The sequence below is a fragment of the Silurus meridionalis genome, chromosome 19 (genome assembly GCF_014805685.1).
Source record: "Silurus meridionalis isolate SWU-2019-XX chromosome 19, ASM1480568v1, whole genome shotgun sequence".
Taxonomy (NCBI): domain Eukaryota; kingdom Metazoa; phylum Chordata; class Actinopteri; order Siluriformes; family Siluridae; genus Silurus; species Silurus meridionalis.
This window is the reverse complement of record NC_060902.1, coordinates 14,697,946-14,719,044: the sequence shown is the minus strand read 5'-3', so window position 1 is coordinate 14,719,044 and position 21,099 is coordinate 14,697,946.

Sequence of the window (21,099 nt, the reverse complement as noted above, 5' to 3'; positions counted from 1 at the left end):
AATGTCACTTAAGTAGCTGTATGATATTCCTGAGGACATAATTGTTTAAGAAATGAATCATGTAGGAGGTCCACATTTGGTCTAAGCAGGATTATTTTGTGCGTGTTTGGGGGAGCAGATCGTTATCCCATTGTTAGTTTCATATATGATGCTTTCCCACTGACATAGTGTGTTTTGGAATTGTGCTACATGCTTTTACCACATAGAAGACTGTTCCAGGTTGAAAAAATCGGTTTTACCCTGGCTCTACCAACGTGCATGATTAGAACCCCAGAACGAGCTTCCCCACTAACATATGCAATGGAAAAAAATAATAATAATAATCTGAAACATTGGTCTACATATCAGAAAATATCAGTCCTACTGTCAATATGGTATTTAATGGAGATCCAAGACAAAGTACAAAGCTTGTGATCTCCCCTTCAGCCACTGCACGTGACCTTGGGGTAACGATGGACAACCAACCGAAATTTCTCCACACCATCTCTAAGGGTAAGTAGTAGGTCTACATCTTCTCTTCTCTGTTCTGACCCCTAGATGTCCATACAGCTAAGTCACTGCCTATCTTTAAACACTGGAATAAAACCACAAGTGTGAACACAAGCCACTGAAGCTAATTTGAAATGATTCATTATTGTTTTCATTCCATTTTGCTTGGATACAATGATGAAATGAAAAGAAAAAAAATGCTTGCCGGAATCTCAAAACTATTGCATCACATTCAAACACCAATCGTACATACATATCGATTTTTCTTTCATTAGCTCCAAAGCTAGAACTAAAACAAAAAAAAGAGAAATAATCGAAGAGAGCAGATGTGTAGGATGAAAGGTTCTCAGCGCCGAGCGCCAGCTGACAGACTGGACTGCAGCCGTGGTCTTTCTCCTGACCTATCTGCTTGCTTTTGAGAAATGAGGCCTAGTGACCCCAGAAATGATTCATCTGACACCAAAGCCCAAATCTGTCCTGAGCAATCTCATCTCACTGGTACATGCGTAGGATTTGACATGCGGTGTAACTTGCTTCACCGCTTTCCTCCGTGAGCTCTATTTCTTCTTTTTTTCCTTCAAGTCGTATTGTTTACCTAGGCAAGAAACTGCAGGTCATAGATTACTATCAAAAAAAAAAAAAAATCAGATTTAGGCTACAAATTTAGCCTAAATCAAATACAGTAGCTTATGACTTCGATCACTAAAACACAGGCTGCTATAGTTAGTGTTATGGCTGTTCCATGGCTGGAAATATTCCTCTTACACCACAGCAGGTTGCCAGTAATTACAAATTCATTTCTATTAAAAAAATGAAAGAATACACAGTACTTATTTTTTTCTTTAAAAAAAAAAATTGTTAGATACATTTATTGCTGAATGTGCAAGTTAGTTCCTTTATAACTTACTTTGGAGCGTCAGTTGACAGTTGTTTCATAACCAGCTTCTCATTTTCCTCTTATAAAGCATGACAGGTTACCAAGAAAACCAAAAAAACCCTGACAACTGCTCAAATTGACACTGGAGGCTCCTTCCAAACATGCTGAATCTCCATACACACACACACAAACACCAAAAAAATTAATTTCTGTGGAACATCTGTCCTGCCATGTTAATTACTATAGAAATTATGATTGTCAGAATTGTTCCAGTGTATATATTGTAGTAGCTCATACTGTATAACTGTCTTCACTTGATTTACTATAAGGGGGTTAATTAGCATTTGTATAGAATGCCACCATCAGATTCCACGTTTCAGGTCCTTGTTTTCTTGTCAAATTATTAGTTAGTTTCCTTTTTTTTTCTTTTTTCGCGCTTGCACTATAAATCAAATGTATATATTAGAACATTGCACTTTAATATAAACCTGTGATTTGTCTTGCATTCGGAAACAAATTGCTGCTGCTATAATAAATTAAACCAAAAGCTGCTGAACAATCATATTTGAGAATTAGGCAATACCCGGAATAACTGGCATATAGCAGAAAAGACACCGTGAATGTTCCAAAAAATACAAACTGCTCTCAAAATGCCTTAACCTACATCGTAGTTAACCTTCAAACACATTTTTTCTAATGTAAATGATTTGTATTAATACCGCAGGTCACGATATGAATTAGCACAACGAGCTAACAAGATGTAAAAGCTTCACTATTATCAGAATTAATGGCTAGTCCTATACAGCAATGCCTACGCTTCATTATTTCCTGATGTGCTAAGGATTAGTGCATAGATCCATTCATCATTATGAACGCATTAGTTAAGGAGTAATATGCACGTTTGTAGAGTTGAGTTCAATTTAAAAAGTCCCTGTCAAAATACACACATATTAGTACATGCTTGCATGGAAAAATAATACTCTATATGCTCTATATATGTACATGTAATTTATGAAGTATATATGTATACTTCTATATAGGTATACTTCTATTATAAAGTAATAGGAACAAAAAAAAGTTAACATTTTTGCTTTTTTGGGGGCTGGGGGGTGGGGGATTAGTAGGAAATTGAAGCAGTACAGTTTATGCCCTCTCTCCGAGCTAGGAGCTGAAGGCAAGCGATACAGATACCTGCATATAAATAATTTGTATCAAGTCATTATCACTCGTTTTTGTGAGTGATGTGAGCTGAGAATCGTTCACCATTAAAAAGTTTACACAAGCAAACCAAGCTTTCTTTCAGGAAATGCTGATCATGTGACCACATGTGAGTGAAAAGAATGAGTCTGACTGTCAGTTTAATTCACACTGATGTCACTTCCACTCCAGAGTAATTATCACAAGTCATGGGCTTTCGTTTGGAAAAGGCTAATTGCATTCTTTCCCTTGAACAAAAAAAGTCATTTTGATCGATTCTTATTCATTTGTATTCTCTGCTATTCCCTTCCTTTGCTTTGACACAGGAGTGGAGTTGGTGCTGTTATAGGATAATAATCAATAAAGGAGAGTTGTGATTCAGCTAGACTCAAAACAGAGTTCTTTTTATTATACCTGATTATTTTCTTGAGTGTTTTTTTACTCTTATTTTGGAATTTGGAATTTGCTATTTTGTAAAAATGAACATGTAAATTCCATTTTATGTGGAATATTGATTAAAACAAATAAAATTTCACTGAAAAAGTGAATCTGTAATGGGAAACTTCTGTCATAATGTCAATTAATGAATTAAATAGATTGCCCCTTACAAGGACCAATATAATTTTTGACCTTTTTTAAAAAGAGTGTAGTAGTGGGCCGTGCATTTCCCATCTAAGTCTTCAGTGGTGTCCTTCCTGAATCAATCCCATTGATTAATACCATAATTATGACCCCACGGCTTTAGAAACCATCAATATAATACAGCGATACAGTATAACTGAGCACTGAATCACACAAAGGTATCTCATGCAGAGAGAATGAATGAGATTACTAAAGCAAGAAACCCAATGAAGTCAATTCAACAATGTCTCCTTTCAGTGAAGCCACAGCTGTGCCACCGGCACACTTCACTAGCAGAAGCATCGACATTAATCTCATAAAATGACTGGGTTTTCCATGCATTTTTCTTCATTGATGTGCATTTTTTTCTGTGCATTACGGTTCCCCTGGGGATTTCAAATGAAGGTAAACTGTGTGTTTTTGTGCAAATTCTACAGGAAAAAAAACCTCAAAGTATAAATGGTTAACATTTGGACTACCTGACCTTTCCTCAAGATGCCCAGATTTTCTTGAAAAGTCCGTCTTGTAAATGTTCTTGTAAGTATATCTCAAGCAAATCAATTTTTCTCTTCTGTCAGTCATTGAACGGAAAAAACCCAGATATTAAATCCACAGTATATCTGGAAATACTTGTACTTGTGCAGTTTGCTAAAAATGTGGTTTGCAAGCTCTGACTAGATGCACTTGCTGACCATCTAATCAAGATGTGAAAATGAGGACATTATTGTATGCCCACTAGAAGGCCTTACAGTGGCCAAGTTGCAATCTGATTGGTTAAAGCCACAGCTTCGAGCAACATGTGCCTTCAGGGCTGCTCAATGCAGAGTCTTTAGACCACAGCAACACATGAGAAAGTCTGATTGGAAACAAACTTGAACGTGAACAGACACACGGTTGAGAAGCCGAGAAAAAAGCTATGAAATGAGGAGAATAGATTATTGGGAATACAACCCCCAAAAAAGTTGGGACACTGTACAAATTGTGAATAAAAACAGAATGCAATAATTTACAAATCTCATAAACTTACATTTTATTCAAAATAGAATATAGATAACATAGAAAATGTTGAAAGTGAGACATTTTGAAATGTCATCCCAAATATTGGCTCATTTTGGATTTCATGAGAGCTACACATTCCAAAAAAGTTGGGACAGGTAGCACTGAGAGGCCAGAAAAGTTAAATTTACATATAAGGAACAGCTGGAGGACCAATTTGCAACTTATAATGTCAACTGGCAACATGATTTGGTATAAAAAGAGCCTCTCAGAGTGGCAGTGTCTGTCAGAAGTCAAGATGGGCCGAGGATCACCAATTCCCCCAATGCTGCGGCGAAAAATAGTGGAGCAATATCAGAAAGGAGTTTCTCAAAAATGAATTGCAAAGAGATTTAAGTTATCATCATCTACAGTGCATAATGTCATCCAAAGATTCAGGGAATCTGGAACAATCTCTGTGTGTCAGGGTCGAGGTCGGAAAACCATACTGGATGCCCGTGATCTTCGGGCCCTTAGACGGCACTGCATCACATACAGGAATTGCTACTGTAATTGAAATCACAACATGGGCTCAGGAATACTTACAGGAAACATTGTCGGTGAACACAATCCACCGTGACATTCGCCGTTACCGGCTAAAACTCTATAGGTCAAAAAAGAAGCCATATCTAAACATGATCCAGAAGCACATGCATTTTCTCTGGGCCAAGGTTCATTTAAAATGGACTGTGGCAAAGTGGAAAACTGTAATGTGGTCAGACAAATAAAAATTTGAAGTTCTTTTTGGAAAACTGGGACGCCATGTCATCCGGACTAAAGAGGATCAGGACAACCCAAGTTGTTATCAGTGCTCAGTTCAGAAGCCTGCATCTCTGATGGTATGGGGTTGCATAAGAGCATGTGGCATGGGCAGCTTACACATCTCGAAAGGCACCATCAATGCTGAAAGGTATATCCAAGTACTAGAACAACATATGCTCCCATCAAGACGTCGTCTCCTTCAGGGAAGACCTTTAATTTTCCAACATGACAATGCCAGACCACATACTGCATCAATTACAACATCATGGCTGCGTAGAAGAAGGATCCGGGTACTGAAATGGCCAGCCTGCAGTCCAGAAACATTTGGCGCATCATAAAGAGGAAGATGTGACAAAGACCTAAGACAGTTGAGCAACTAGAAGCCTGTTTTAGACAAGAATGGGACAACATTCCTATTCCTAAACTTGAGCAACTGGGATGCCGCACAGTGGTAAACATGGCCTTGTCCCAACTTTTTGAGATGTGTTGATGCCATGAAATTCAAAATTAACTTATTTTTCCCTAAAATGATACATTTTCTCAGTTTAAACATTTGATATGAATAAAATATTGAAATTTGAAACTTCCACATCATTGCATTCTGTTTTTATTCACAATTTGTCCCAACTTTTTTGGAATCGGGTTTGTAATTTAATACATAGTCGTCGTCGTCTTCTTTCAGCTGCTCCCATTAGGGGTCATTACAGCGGATCATTCGTCTCCATACCACTCTGTCCTGTACATCTACTTCTTTTATACCAACTACCTGTATGTCTTCCCTCACCACATCCATAAACCCCCTCCTTGGCCTTCCTCTTTTTCTCCCTACTGGTGGCTCCATCATCAGCCTATATGTTTTGTTTAATAATGCTATTCCAATTTCTACAACCATAATCTGATCGCTGAAAAAGAAAAAGGCATTATCAACTGGCAGGATTGAAACAAACCTAGATAAATATTTGAAAAGCTTCTAATGTGCTGTTAGTTTGATGTTTTTTTTTTTTACTTTGGTCCATTTAAACACTTACATGTTTCAGTTTATTCCTTCTTAGTAATGCTGAACAGTTCTTGCTTCACTTAGCTTTAGCTTTATGGTGTGCTGCTTTAGGAAAAGATGATATGGTCTGGTATGAGGTAGAAGTTGAATATTAGTGTGCAAAGCCACAGCAATTTTACCAACAATTGTGATTGTCAGAATTGCTGCTTCAGATAATTAATCAACACCTTCTAAACCAATCAGAATTAAGCATTAAACAGCAAAAAATAATATGCCAAACATTATACTGTACTGTAGATTGGGTGAAGTGAATAATGACAATAGACTTACAATGAACCTGTAATGTGACATTGGGAAAAGTGGGAATTGCAAGAATAGCAGGAATGGTGGGACTGTCTGCATTTCCATATTTCATTTCAAGGGTCTGTTCATGGCCTTAGCTAATACAGAAGCACTTTTCTACACTCTATGCAAAGACGACTCTCTCATTCATAGCACAAAGGTCAAGGAACTCTAAAGAGAAGAGGCAGCCTGAATGGTGAACTTCATTGCCTGATGGCATTTACACAAATGGCTGTGAAGGGAGAAAATTGTTCTTTTATGATCCCTTGCTTGGCTGCGTCGAGGAAAAAAAAATCATTAATCAAACAGTGACAAGTACTTTGTTCTCATTAGCGGAGTCGAGAAATAATCTAATTCTGTGCACGCTGTTTGTAATCCCAAAAGGTCATTTTTAAATCTTAGCCACCAGCCGTGGGAACCAGGGGGGAGACTAGCGACAACGAGGGGTCTATAACAGGTCTTAATGAACACGTTTTACGGACAATGCACAGTCCTCAAGGAGTCCTAAAATAAGAATACCAAACGGCCCTACTTTGCAAATATATATTTATATCGATTTTCACAGGGCCCAATGAATTCAGTGTTAGCTTCAATCTAAAAGGCTGGTATTATAAGGGATAACACGGTTCACAGGTAGAGGAAGCATAACGAGAGCTGCGGAAATTAGAGCTTTCACCTGTATCGATTGTACTATGTAAAAAGAGACGAGCACACTGGGATTGCTGACTGACATCGCACACAATGTTGCTGCATTCCTTGCTGCTGCTCCCTGTAGCATGCCAAAAGAGCAGTTCTGGAGATATTTGTAAATCTAATTCTAATGTAATCATCATATGGAATAAACCATATCAGGTTCAGCAATACAGTTTGGGCTAGAATAAAAGCCACCCCATCCTTGCTTAATCCCATTCTGTGTATTTCTTTTTTTAACCCAATACTGGAGCAGCTGATGACACACAAGTCTAAAATAATCCACTTTAAGACTGTTGTGAAAAGAAGAAATCTGATGTGAATGCCAAAAACGAACCAGCAACTATGCTAATCCATTGCCACCCATGATCAGATGCTTATCCATTATAAATGGATTCAGAGTCCAAACTGCATAGTTTCCAAGGCATTCGGTCAGCTCTGAAAAGATGACGGATGGGGGTGCAATCTGTTTTACAGGAAAAGAAATAAAAAAATAAATCAAACAATGACTAAATCGCTGGATTCAGAGAGCAACAGCAGTGCTTTTTATTTTCTTTAATATTTCAAGCGTTTATTGTAAGTGTATTATGTTTCAAGCCACAGTCTTTCTGAATGGTGCACTGTGTAAGCCACAGCGATATTCCATTGGGAATAAGTAAGTAGTACGAAGCACTTAATTTCTAAATCGCTCACTTTTTTCTTTTCTTATTTCTGTCAAAGTACCCACTGGAAATCCACACTAAGAAAAACCTTCCACCAAATGGAGCTGCCTGCTCAAAGTGCCATTCTAAGAAAAAAGCACAAAATAATTTTTTTTGAATATATTACTTTATATGCTTTAATTTAAAACACAACCAACATAATGACAGAAGGGACAGCAGGGGTGGATGGGATCGAGGGTGGTTTTGGCCTAAGATGGTTATCGAATGCATGTATTTTTTTCGATGTAAAGTAGGGTTTCACTGTATGTACAATGTGTGAATATGTACCGTACAAGTCCATCCTTAAGGTGGTCACACTCAGCTCTCCCCTTCAGCCACCGCTCACAACCTTGTGGTAACTATTCTCCAACATCAGAAGGATTTAACCATTTCATCCACACGGCCGCACAGGTCTCAGTCTCTTGTCATTTCGAGACTGGACTACTCCAGCTCTCTGCTGGCAGGTCTTCCTCTAAACGCTAATCGTCCACTGCAAATGATCCAAAACGCAGCTGGGTAACTTGTGTTTAACCTTCCCAAGTTCTCCCTCACCTCTTCAAGCGACAGGCGAAGACCTACCTCTTCCTGGAACACTTAAACTAGCACTTTTCCAGGTTCCAAAATCCTCTCAGTTTGTAATTTAATGTACTGGTGTAGATTTTATTTATTGATAGAGACTCAAAGCACTTTTGTACATCGCTCTGGACAAGGGCATCTGCTAAATGCCATAAATGTAAATGTAAATAAATGCAAACAAACTGAGCAAATGAATAAAGTGGTCTTTCTACCGTCTAAACATTTTATTTAAAAAAATCAAGTTTTAAACAACAATGGAAGAAAAGAACACATCGTGATTGATGACTCATTGAAGGGTTATTGTGAATCCCTATGCTGCACAAGCCAACTTGCGTCATCTAAAGCCTTTATCCATTGCTTAAACCGATACAGACCCATATACCATGCCTCAACCCTTCCCCATCTTGCCCCACATTGTTCCAGAGCCTTCGCAAAACATTCACGTGATGCCATTTTAGTTGACCACTCCATCTACTGGTTTCAAGTTTGCATGATGAGTTGCACCTATGGTAATCTGCAGTGGTGGAAAGTATTTAAGTGCAGTTACAAGTACATTTACTCAAGTAATGTTTTGGCTATTTTACTAAGCAACTTCTACTCAACTATATTTACGATTTAATACTGTAAAAGTACATTTTACTCCACTATATTTTAAGATGTGACACTAACTGTTACCAATTACATTTCGCATGGCAGCTTTATCTGCTGTGGCCTATTTATTCCGCGAAGAGGCGATATTGCATCGCCTTTTTATTTGTCCATTGAATACTAATGGCTCTTCTACTTGGTGACATGATACTGTAATTGTATTTGTTAATTTAACATACTTTTTTGAAAAACTGCTTTAATACTTTTTCTTTTTTCAACTGATTTCTTTAATATTTGTTTCATTCTGGCATGAAGAGGCTGTTTTGTTGATCTTGGTTAATGCAGTGTTTAGGTGTGATATTTTATTTGTATTTCAGGAAAAAAAAAACACAAATCAACTGGTTTTTTTTTTTGCGTTTCACTAATATGTGTCTTGGTGTTGAGGAATAATGCATCTTTATATCCACGTTAAATATGAGTCAAATAATCAAACATTTTTCAAATCAGATAAGACTTTTACTCAAGATTTAGAACTAATGACGTGTAATGGAGAACGTTTTGATTTTTAGGTAGTCTTTACATCTCTGTTAGCACATCTTGGTAGTCACATAGGGGCTTATTCTTATTTACATTTACAGCATTTGGCAGATGCCATTATCATGAATGACTTACAATTGTCTCATTCATACTTTACAACTAAGCAGTTAAAGGTTAAGGGCTTTGCTCAAGGATCTTAAGGGCCGTGCTCAGAGGCCCAGCAGTGGCAACTTAGTGGTGGTGGGATTGAAATTCATGACCTTCTAATCAGAAGTCCAACATCTTAACCACTGAGCTACTCCATTGTTTCCATTTTGCATCTTTGGGGCTCAGGGTTTTTATCCCAGACTCTAACTAAAACTCTTCCTCCCCCATTCTTATTCCGAATTTGATACTAGTGATTGCAGACATGGTCAAAGGTTTTCATGTGACAAAGTATTTGCCCCCTTTCTATCTCCCTGTTCTTTCTGAAGCCTTCTTAGCCTCTATACCTTTACCTTATTTTAATTTCACCATTATTTCCATAACTAATACAAAGCTAGAGGAATATACCTCCACAATACACAACATTCTTTTAAATCTTCCTATCATATCCATTCAAGCTTGTCCACTGTGTTGTTGTAAAGGGCAGCCAGGATTTCATGTCATAATTGATTCCTGGGTCGGAGTGACAGTGATGGATGCGTTAAAGGATGAGTCATATGCTTGACAAATGACACAAAGCAACATAAAAAAAAATGTGTGGATCCCTAATCACTGACAGGGGAGGAGTGAAGGAGAGACTTGAAGCACTAAGCAGACCCTGAGAGACCTTATTCTTATAAAAGTTGTTCGCTCAGCAAACATTTGAAGATTTTCAATAATTCAGAAATATGATGGCAGTTAAAACCAACTGCCTTTCGCTTCCATTTTGTGCTCAGCCCAAATTGCTGTGTTTTGGCTGGTACCAGTATTTAAAGAAAGAAAAAACTGGTTGCAGGTTTCATCCATCAGGTGCAAATTGTTTTCCTTTATTGTAAACAAGGCTAGTTTTAGTCATAGATAAAGCTAAAAAGAAAAAGTAAAAGCCAGCTAATTTTCAGTTCTGCTCTCATTTCTAAGCTTTTGAGTTCGCGAGCCTGCTGTCCTCACCGTGCAGCAGGCTCTTCAAGGGCAGGAAGGCGAGTAATCAATAGAGAATTCAACAGCAACCATTTGGGGAAAAAAAAAAAAAAATTTTCCTCAGCAGCTAACCTGAATGCCAATCCTCCAGGACGCTTATGCACATTAGTAAAAGCAGCAATCTCGCAACTCGGTTCTCATGTTGAGAAGATCTCACGGATTCAGAATACTAACAGCTAGGGAGGGGAGGGAGGTGGGTGGGCTCCGTAGAAACGCACTGACAAAAGAAATGCAATTAGAGATGATATTCGGGAAACGGCAAGGTGGAAGCGATCATATTTCTTTATTATCCGATGGCTCAAAGCAACTTGCTTAAAGATGAGTAATGATCAGAATCTGCATGCACCCAACAAGTAAAAGGAAGAGAGACAGTTTGACTGCAGCCATTTTTCAGCTAGTTAGAGCCGCTCTGCACAAACATTGATAAAGATATTTTGTGCGAGGCAGAAAAAAAAGTGCGACTTTTTTTTCTTTTTTTTTTTCTGCATAACTTACAAAAAGTTGCTCAATAAGAATTGCTGTACAAAGTTTCAGGCAGAATTTTCAGGCAGCTTACACAGACAAAACAGAAATCATGCTAGATATGTGGTGTAAAAGTGCTGTGCAGAAGTTTTCACCCCCTTGACGTTTCCACAATGTTTATACTGTTACACCCGGGAATTGAAATGGACATAATTGGGATTATAGGCTATGAATCTACACTGAATAGTCCATGCTGCTGAAGTGTTTTTGTGAGGATTAACAAACAAAAATGCTGTGCTTGCATAAGTGTTCACCCCTTAACTAAAATCTGATGCAAACCGTTGCCATCAGAAATGACAATTATGTGAATGCAGTTTACGTCACATGATCTCAGTGCCAAAACACCTGTCCTAAAACACAACCTAAACAAACAACTAAGAAATCTCTGGTGCTGTTAAAGAGAGTATACAAAAAGGAGTTTGGTGTTTTTCAAAAGTTTGGAAACATAATCTTTAATTGTTTTTGAGGCACAAAAACATACAAGAATTGGACAGTGAGTGGAACCAAGTTCTGTAGACAGATGAATCCAATTTTGACATTTTTAGCTATAAGAGAAGAAGATGGAGAACAGAAGGGAACATTTTAGCAAACTGCCTCACATGCACAGTGAAACATGGTGGTGGAAACCTAATGGGGATGTATTGGAGCAGAATACTGTATTGGAGACTTATTCCAGGTTAAAGAAATACTGAACCAACATGGGTACCATTCCATACTTCAACACCATGCAATTCCATTCTTCAACACCATGCAATTCCATTCTTCAACACCATGCAATTCCATTGGACTCGCTTCTCATTGGAACTGACTTCACCATAAAACAAGACAATGACCCCACGCATACCTCAAAACTCTCTAAGAGCTAGAGAGCAAACAGTCAGCTGGAATGATGTCTATCATGGAATGGCCTGTCCAGTCACTACACCTAATCCCCACTCCAATTGAACTGCATTCGATGAACTGGATCATAAGGTCAGTAGAAATATCCAACTAGTGGAAAAAGCCTTTGGCCAGTTTTACTAGAGGCACAGCAAAGTATCTCAGCAAATGTTTAGAGAAATGAACTGCCCATTTGCTAAGAGTGTGTAAAGCTGTTGGTCATTGTAATGAAGGATTTTTCTTTTTATTCGTAAACGAAGCACTTGTGAGTCCACATTCTGAACCCAAATGCATAGCATTTTCATTGGAATGTCACAAAATATTTACGATCCAATATTGGACGCATTTTCAAACCCATGGTTTCAACCCAAAGAATGTTCTGGTGCTTGGTACAGATTTTGGAGTGAACATCCTCTGTTTTGAATGATTCTTGAGCAAACTTAATACACATGTATCAATATTGAGCTTGAAAAACTTCCAGCAGCCTTGCAGAATATAATCAATTTGACACAGTGTGACTTCCCATCAAAGCCAATTAGTGTATGCATACAGATTTATTTCTTGACTGCTCGCTTTCTATATAGGCAGCAAGGAAACCAACGACTGCATGCGAGAGTGGCAAAGAAATAGCACACGTCAATATACTGATAAAAAGTGTATGGTGCACATTCGAAATGACAACCCTTACATTCTAAAAAAAGAAGGGCTTGCTGTATGTACGAGGTAGAGAAAATCATATTAATGCAGACTTGTGGAGTTGTACCCTGTCCATAACTGAAAAATACACTAGAAATGTGATTTTGTTTTGACCTCTATACTAAAAGAAATTGTACACTTTCATGTCTAATAATAATCAGAATCACAGAAAAGTCATTGACATGGTTACATTTTCTTTTTAAAGAGCGACTTATATAATATTGTTGGAAGGAGGCTCTTTCCACCTTTGGGACCTTTTCAAGAGTCTCCAATTTTATGAGTAACAGTATATGTTGCATAAATAAATAAAAAAATTCTTTAAGAAAATGAAAAAGCCTGGCTGGTGTTCATTAGCTCCAAAGTGAGTAAAGCTATTGTTCTTTTACTTTTTCTTCTTTTTTTGTCTCGGGTGTTTATATCCGCCCATAGAATTCTGGGGGAAATTCTCAAATTTGGCACACTGAATGGGAATGTAAAAAAAAAAATTTAAATAAATAAATGAACAAATTTGGGCCAAGTGCTACCAAAGTTGCAGTCAAGATTTGGTCACATATTTTCAGCCATATATGGTTCTTCCCCAAAATGGAATGTGGTAGCATAAAATTTTCCCATCACTTGAATTAGGAAGCCCAAACCTGTTCCATCATGACAATGCTCCTGTGTGCAAAGCCAGCTCTATGAAGATGGGGACAAAATGTTGAAATGTTTAATAGGCACATACAAATCTTATGGTCAGGTGTCCACAACCTTTTGTCCTTATAGTATGTTGTATATTTGTTAATTTTCAAATGTCTAAAATTTAACAGCCAGACATCCCTGGATTTGATTTTCCACCATCATGGAATGTTGTCAAACTTTCTCTCTCTTTTACTCCAATCCTATGTCCAATCAACAACAGCTTTGCCAAGGAAGCTTAATGACTGCCTGGTGGTGAAAAATGACTTTCTTGTATAAGTGGAAGAATTTGTGTTAAATTCAGAGTTCCAGAGTATGCTAAAGTGGCCACACACCTACTTCTGAAATTCAACTGTTCTTCCAATTTACCATCTTGGATCTCCAAATTATGTGGAATCAGCACCAAATTTGGCATGCATCATCTTCTGGACAACTTCAATAAATATTTTCAAAGAATGTTGATATTCTAAACGGGTTGCCTGTAATGTTTTAACAAATCTAATAGAAAAGCAACCAATACACAGTTGAATTTCAGATATAGGGACTATTTTAGTGAAGTACAGAGAAAATTAACTATGAATGTGTCAAAATTCTTCAATTGCACACTCACCCAAATCTTGAGAGACAGACAGCCAGACTTACAGCTAACATACACAATTAGAGAATTACACACAGTAAAATCTCACATTATTCTTATTATGTATATATTTGCACACGGCTTAGAACTCTGACCTGGATTTCTGACAATATTCTTTTAGATCTTTGTATGAAGGCCAATTATACGTTAACATCATGTATTTAGTGATATTTCAAATAAACAATAAAAATTTTTTTTTTAACTGTGATTTTATATATATATATATATATATATATTTATAATCCATTTGCAGGCCCAAAACCATCAACATTATTTCCAGCTCTTTAGAGATGCTTGACGTTCATGCCATGAAACAATGTGTCTTAAAAGCAGACACACAATGTACTGCTTTTGTTTCCATAGTAACCTCACCGCATTTATCAGATGCAGTGTTTTTTTAAACGCAGTACAGGTCAATGCCGGTGTCACTCATAATGGAATCTTTGGATTTCCCTGATTTTTTTTTTATCCTCATTCATGTTTGTTTCAACTAAAAGCACATGGAGCTGATCGATATCTTTCAACGTTTCCACGTGCACATGTCTATTTCCTTTTGCTGATGATCCTGGCACTTTTGTGAAGACGACACATTGTGAGAGAAGGGTCACTTTATACATAATAGAGGCTTTGCGCAGGAACACTAGTTTGCTTTTGTATTCTGCCCTTTAAACATATATTTTACATCAGTGTTATAAACCAAGAGCAAGAACTTACTCAAAAATAAATAAATAAATAAATAAAAAACGCACACCACATTCATAATCGAGATGTCAGGTAAAATAAACATGACCGATTCGTCTTGCCACTAATGCTGTTTTATGCACAGAGATGCTAAAGGATATAGAGAACAATAACTCATCAACCCCAGGCCCAAGCCATAAGTCATGTAAAGGGGTTTAACAAGACAGCCAAAATAGAGACAAACAGAGAGTCGAGAGCGAAGATGATGAAGAGTAATTCCTAACCTAAGGCTGTTCAAACATTCCCACTTCCAAAAAATCCCTATTTGCTGAGATTTAGGTGGGAGGGAGATTGAAAAAAAAAGTTCACTGAATTTGCAACACATTTAGACTCACGCTGTGTCTGTTCCTAAAAAAAAGGCATACGACGTGAAATCTTCTTACATAATTTTTTGTTTCACACATTTATCACATGTAGGCTTTTATAGAAATCTAATTTCACACATAATACATTGTTATCCTGTACGTGATATTTTACACATAATTGTTTTTAACATCATTCTTTTATTTTTCACGTTACATTTCCAGTGGGGCATGTGTTTTTTTTTTTGTTTGTTTTTTGTTAAATATCTATCCTTTTATAGATTTTTTTCTTTTACAAATAATCATTTACTTTTTTTTAATAAAGAATTTAATTTTACATGATTTTTCTTTTTTTACTATTGATTTTTTTCTTAATTTCTTTGAAATAAATTATGTATTTTTTACATATTACTTTTTTGTTGCAATTGATTCATTTATTTCTACTTACACATTTTTTCTACTTTAAAAAATCTATTATTAATTCTATTAAAAAATATATTTTATACAATATAATTTAGTACATTTTGTATTGCATTTTTTTTTTCACAAATTCTTTTTCAAGATATCATTTTTTACAAATGATTCATATTTTAGGTTCGTTTTATTTTCGCATGACTCGCACTTATATGAGGATTTTATGTTTCTCAGGTTATCATATAAAATGAATCACATCCGTTTAATTTCAGGGCGCAGCACGGCGGAACCCGATTTCATGTGTTTTTCGCATGAAAATAATTTTTTACGTTTCACATAAAGTCTCACATTGCATTCTGTCGATCTATCTTTCACGCACACACTAACACACACACATACACACACCCCAAGTCTGTCCGTCTTCCTCTCTTTTTCTCAGAGTAATCTATTTTTGTCATGGCTGGCCGATCAGACCCAACTTTCTCATTTAGGCGTGTATGCAGGCTGCCTCCCAGATGGATAGCTGGAGAGAGCGATGGCAGGAAACGCTGCTGCTTCTGGGTTTTGAAGGGAAAAGACTTGAAATGTGCTACAACAAGGAACTTTCGCATACACTTTCTATTAGGGCCGCTGTATATTTATTGAACATTATAATTTCAGGAATTATTCTGTAGAATTCAGTAGAACACAACGTACATGCTCTGCTGTACAGCCTTAATAACGAATCATGAAGTGTTATAATTCTAAAGCAAATGTAATGCAAATGTATTAACATCCCAGTCAACATTTCATCCCCATTTGCTTTTAACAACCTCAACTCTTCTGGGAAGATGTTCCACTAGATTTTGGAGTGTGCTTGTGGACATTTGTAGAGATGAATTCAACCATAAAGGTGTTGGTAAAGTTATGTACTGAAGTGGGTGAGGTTATGAGGCCTGGGGTGCAGTCAGAGTTTCAATTCATCCCAAAGATTTTCAATAAGTTTGAATTTAGAGCTCTATACCAGGCCACTCAAGATCCACATTTCAGTTTACTTGAGATTTCTCCAGAATTTCAGAATATTTTGTTATTATGTGCTGTAGATTGGTGATCCTCTGCCACTTCTGAGAAACGCTGCCTCTCCAGGATACACCTTTTATACCCACTCGTTACTGACCTGTTGCCAATTAACCTGATTAGTTACAAAATGTTCCTCCAGCTGTTTCTTTGTGGTAACACTTAGAGTTCCAGGCTATTTTTGCCCTCTTTGTCTTCTTTTATACGTGATAAAATCAGAATGAACTTAATTCCCCTTAAAATGGCGCATTTTCTGCGCTTCAGTTTCGACATTTGATATGTTTTTATTATGAATCGAATATGAATTTATGAGCATTGCAAATCGTTCTGTTTTTATTTACACTTCACACAGTGTCTCAACTTTATCGCAATTGGGGTCGTATGCTACTTTGCAAAAACAAACTGTCATAGACTTGCCATGTTACGGAGAAATGACAAGAAACCATAAAAACGGTCCTAAAGTGTTAACAATCTTACAAAACTGGACACCTGGCAGTGAAACTTGAGACTCATTTAAGAAATCTCTTTACAGAAAACATCAATGATATATATATATATATATATATATAATTTTAAATTGGGTTAACAGATGTGTATAAGCTGTTACTATAGAAACGGCAATCAGCACCTTACATATAAACCTGTGATCCGTGATATAAAGCGCATTAACTCAGCTGTACTTAGGAATCGTTACCTTGGTTACATGCGCAGTGGCGTTCTAATGATTTACACTGTAAATAGTTATGTGTTTTGCCATCTGTCACATTTGCTACAATGTCCTACAGATCGCATCTGTGCAGATGAAATGGCATGATGTCCTCAAGTTATCATTTTTACACTCATCACAGTGTGCACTACACTTCGGTTTAAGTTGTCGTCGGTCGTTATTAGGCTCACAGTTGTTTGGTTCGACACGGCTTCCAGTGCTCCTCCGATGCCGTGCCGTTTAACAGCTTTCCTTCTCTTTTTTTTTTTTATCGGCAACATTAGCGTCATGTTAAAACGTCTCGCAGAGTCATTTAAAGCATATGGCTGAGTCGCACGGGGACTATTTTAAGCGACAGTGAGAGACAGGCTCTTTATCTGTCAGCCTTGCAGGCCCCCGAGACATTCTTTGCACTTGCCAATTATAAACAATTTACATTTGTTTCTCGCACTCAAGTTTACAACGTGGAAAAATGAACGTTCTCGTCAAACGCGAGCTCTCCTCAAAGGCTCTCGAGAGCGCAACGAATCAAGACGAGGCCACGAGCGGGTGGAAGAATGAACACAGTTTGAAGAGAAATGTCTGACGTTTAGATCCTTCGCGATATCCATATCTGTTTAATTATATGATTCAGATCGACACTTTTTCCAATCTACTGCATGTGGTTTTGTTTTGTTTTCAGATGATTTGAGGCAAAAGCTTTTCTTTACTTGCTTATTTTTCAAACTAATTCTGTACTTTCATCTGAGATCCAGACGTTAATTTATGCATATTTTTTTCTTTAGATGCTTGCTTTATTTCCACCTGCTTTATTTATACATTTATTTTTTCACTTCATAATGAATTGCGATCGTGTCCTCTTCGATAAAGAATTTGTATTTAATTACATAAAAAATCAATTTTTATAGGTTATGGATTTTTTTTTCCATAAGTGCTTTGATTATCGTTTTGTGCTATTTATTTTCAAACGTTTTATGTATGTGAATAATTGACAGTACTTTTTGAGATTTTTTTTTTTACATTAAATTTCATTTGCATAGACTTCACTTATTTAATAAATTTCTAATTTATATATATATATATATATATATATATATATATATATATATATATATATATTTTTTTTTTTTTTTCCATATTTTCTATTTTATACAAAATTAATATAAAAAATAAACAAATATATAAATGATGAATTAAATTATATCAACATGCAGCATTTGAAAACATTTTTTCTTAGTTATTTTATTCCTATTTTCTTTATTTGCATGTGATTTTTTTTGTAATTAGGGATTCATAAAGTAAGAATACATACCAGTTGTGTTCAGGCTAAATCTGAGCAGGTGAAATTAACCGGACCCCCGAGCAGCTAGCTGTATTAGTTTTTGTCTGATGGACAGAAAAAAGGACACCACCTTTTCATGGAATCCCCACACGCACATCTGGTGTCAGTGGCATTGTCTTGCGAATTCCCCTTCTGTTCGGCTGACAGAAGCCGGCCTCATCCGTGATGCGACACCACCTGTTGTTTTCCTGATTGCACAAATGACACGGGTCACCACGGACAGCAAGCTGACAGAGCCGGGTCCAAAAAAAAACTATTGACACGCTCTGCCGACGGATCAGCGACACCCTGCTGGAGGAACATTTCAGTTAGTCAAATCGCTGAGGAGGTCCTGTGGCCTTCCGCACTTCCCTGCTAACACTGTTAATGGTCGAGGCTTGTCAAAAACTCCATCCAATATGGTGAACAAGTTATTGAAGATCGTGTACAGACAGGGGGTTTGAAAGCACGGCTTTTAGAGACTCCAGTTGCCACCAATAAAAAAAACATTCTAAATGTGACCACTGAGAAGTTACCTAATCAAATTAGAGTGCAACAATCATTTAATTATGTGAAACTTTTATTAATAGCATGATGTAATTATGGCTTCCATTGCATTGTAATTATAGCAGCGATTATTTTCTTGATTTTTCTTGGCATGCGCAAAAAAATTTCACAATTACCATGAAATTGTCATTTAAATTTCAAGACAAAACTCCCTGAATGGTTGTTCCAACAGCATTTTCAATGGTGCTTTTGCAACACCCCAATCTATCGAAACAAAATGACTAGCTTGCGAAGTCTTGCCGAAAAATGCAAACAAACAGTATCAAAGATTAAATGCCATTATCCAGAAAGAAAAACTTTATTATGTCCAGTTCCCAACTATATTTCCATAATCACACAACAGCTAGCAATCAGACTGGGCAAAAGCTATCATATGCTTCCTCTAAGGCACATGAAGCTAACTGGCTACATATTTTTGAACTGCTACTCAAGAAGAGTGGGAACAGGGTTTGTAACACTGAGCATTATCCTCCAAATTCTGCATACATGAGCTTCAAGACCCACATGATTGGCTGGTATTGCTATGATTGGTGCAGGGACAGAAAGTATGCCACCTTTCCCTCCCTCCCTCCTTTTCTCAAGCATTTCCAATTTTGCTCTCTTGTAATCTATGGATGGCTGTGGCATCATTGAGATTTGAACTTGCAATCTCTGAACAATAGGACAACTATCTTTCTGTGGCGTCACTCAGGAGGAGAGCCTTTTTATGAACAGCAGATTGGACTCGTTTCAGTTGAAGGCCAAGGGTGGAAACCAAAAGAGTTGTTTTTTACTTGTTTTGATGCGAAAAATTGGAATGAAATCGAAATCACATACTGTATACACCTATTTCCATTATAAAATACAGTGTATTGCCAATAACCTGTTTATATGACTGATCTATATGTGCGTAGTGATTCCTAATCTTCTGGGAAGTCTTTCTACCAGATTTTGGAAGGTGGCTGTGGGGATTTGTCACATTCTAGACAATTCACTCTTTAATGCCTGCCACTTGGTGGAAACAGTTACGCAAAGCCTACCATTATACCTTATAATGGTCAAGTACACATACTTTTGGCTAAGAAAATGGATAATGCTGGATGATAAAAAAAAAAAAAATACTGTGAATCATAAATGTGTCGGCACCACAGTGAATTGCAGCAAAGACACCTTTTTTCCACTGTCAGATTATTAGGCTACTTCCAGGTCATATTTGGGCTGAAAATGTTACTGAAACCTGGCAACTTTTGGGCAAAATTATTACTGAACAGTTTTTCCACTAAAAATTATTACCTTAACAACATACAGTATGAAGTCTTATTGAAGCTTATTGTGGATTGGAGGCTTACAGTTATTTTGTTGTGGCAATCTTGATGGTGTTAGCTAACTTTATAGCTTTCTTGTTTAGTTTCTACTTTACATTAGGATATGACATGCAGCTGTCCTGCCCTCTGAATCTGATACCGTTAAGGATGTGTGTCCAACAGCAATGCATTTAACATATGTACTACAGGATCTGTGCATCAAGCCATCGCTAGTCATTGTAACAATCCAAGCTGTTTTGTGCTTTGGAAATAGAAACATTCATTTTCACACACTAGTTTGTTGAACTATGTGTTTATTTCAATGTGGACATCCTGTTATTAAGTCAATGTAAAGCTACCCGTCAGATAGAAAGAGCCACAGTGCTAATGTTTGCTAACAGCTCAAATGCAGTATGTTTCAGCAGCAGTAATGCCACTTAAGATGTCCTGAAGAATAGTCCACGTCAATTGAAATGACCCCTAGGCCGTGTCCTGTTGAGGTCAGAGCTGACTCAGATCATCCTAGTGCAGCGCAATGTCCTGGATGAATCACTGCTGAGGCTACGAAATCAAACAAGGCTATACTTCGAGCAAATTAGCACGCTTATTGACATTTCTACAGAACTGGGTTTGGAGTCTATGCTTGTATTTTATTGAGCCAGAAAAAAGAATTAGATAACAAGAGATAAGGATTGTAATAAGAGATAAAAACTGTAATTAGAGATAG